Here is a 1,679-nt window from a genome sequence, read left to right as displayed (position 1 = left end):
TCTGCAGGCGGGTTAATCCACTAGGAGCTAATCTGCCATTATCAGAAGCTGCAAACCCACAGTTTGTTCGTTTATAATCTCACTCCTTTCCCCGTCTCCGACCGTTCTGTTTGTAGGAGGCGATATGGCCGGATTTCTAGCGTCAGGAGCGAAACTGAAGTGCTTCTAAAACTCACAAACCGGATTACTTGGCCTCTGAACGACTGAGCTTGCTATGTCAATATTCTTTCAAAAGAAGAACTCTCATTTCCTTCTGTTGTAGGAGCACCGAGCTAATTGAGGACTGAGTAATTCTGGGCAAAATTGGAAAGTCCATTTATTTTTTAAAAAGATTTTATTTATTTGAGAGAGCGAGAGCGAACGAAAGGGGGGGGCAGAGGGAGAAGGAGAAGCAAATTCCTTGCTTAGCGGGGAGGCCGACACGGGGCTCGATCCCAGGCCCCTGAGATCATGACTTGAACCAAAGGCAGACGCTTAACCGGCTGAGCCACCCAGGCGCCCCTGGGTGATTCTCTGTTGTGGTGAAAGGAGACCTTTTTTATGTCCATCACATGGCACAGACACCACCTACCTCTAGAAGGGAAAAGGCCTTTTGGATGCCCTAACACAGGCCCTCGCTGCCCCAACCCCATACGGATGTGGTGTGCTATGGTGGGCTTTGCTGGGGTGAACTAGGGACCAGGGTTGTGTGCTGTCACGTGGCGTGGTGTGCTGTGATCTGAGAGGAATGTGATGACTATGGCAGAGTCTTCCAGTAGTTACGCAGCCCCACGGGGATGCGCACCAAAGGGCATCAGAGAATGTTGATGGTCAAGATGAAGTACCAATGTAGTGGTTTCCTTATCTGCACTGGCTGCATCTCAGAAGAAAGCAAGTCTTCTGTGCCATCCTGCAGCTGGTCCGTGGGCTAACGTGGCGACCACAGTATTTTATGTCACAACAAAGTGTATAAACGCAGGGCCACATGCATCACCCATCCATCCCACTCATCCCATCCGTTATGGGGCAGAGTCAGGCACTGAACTGAAAATAAATTTTATCCGTTATTTTGCAGCTTTAAAAATGTTGAATATTTTACATTTTCTGTTATAAAACCAATCACAACTCGCATGCCAGTTCCGATAAAAGACAAGCATGGTTTTAAAATATGTCCATGGTATCTGGGGTTTGTGGATGCTATGGCCTGAATTTGTGTCCCCTCAAGGTTCATATGCTGAATTCTCACCTCCAAGGTGATGTTGTTAGGTGGGGTCTTTGGGAGGTGATTAGGTGATGAGTGTGGAGCCCCCATGAATGGGGTGAGTGCTCTTATTAAAGGGACCCCACAGAGCTCCCTTGTCCCTTCCATGGTGAGAGGATAAAATGAGAATTCTACAACCCAGGGGGTGCCTGGGTGGCTCAGTCGGGTAGGCGGCTGCCTTCGGCTCAGGTCATGATCCTGGAGTCCCGGGATCAAGCCCCACATCTGGCTCCCTGCTCAGCGGGGAGTCTGCTTCTCCCTCTGACCCTCCCCCCTCTTGTTCTCTCTCTCTCTCACTTTCTCTCTCTCAAATAAATGAATAAAATCTTAAAAAAAAAAAAAAAGAGGGGCGCCTGGGTGGCTCAGTCGTTAAGCGTCTGCCTTCGGCTCAGGTCATGATCCCAGGGTCCTGGGATTGAGCCCCACATTGGGCTCCCTA

Source organism: Phoca vitulina, unplaced genomic scaffold, assembly GCF_004348235.1.
Source record: "Phoca vitulina isolate PV1807 unplaced genomic scaffold, GSC_HSeal_1.0 scaffold27, whole genome shotgun sequence".
Taxonomy (NCBI): domain Eukaryota; kingdom Metazoa; phylum Chordata; class Mammalia; order Carnivora; family Phocidae; genus Phoca; species Phoca vitulina.
Note: the sequence above shows the minus strand (reverse complement) of the source record.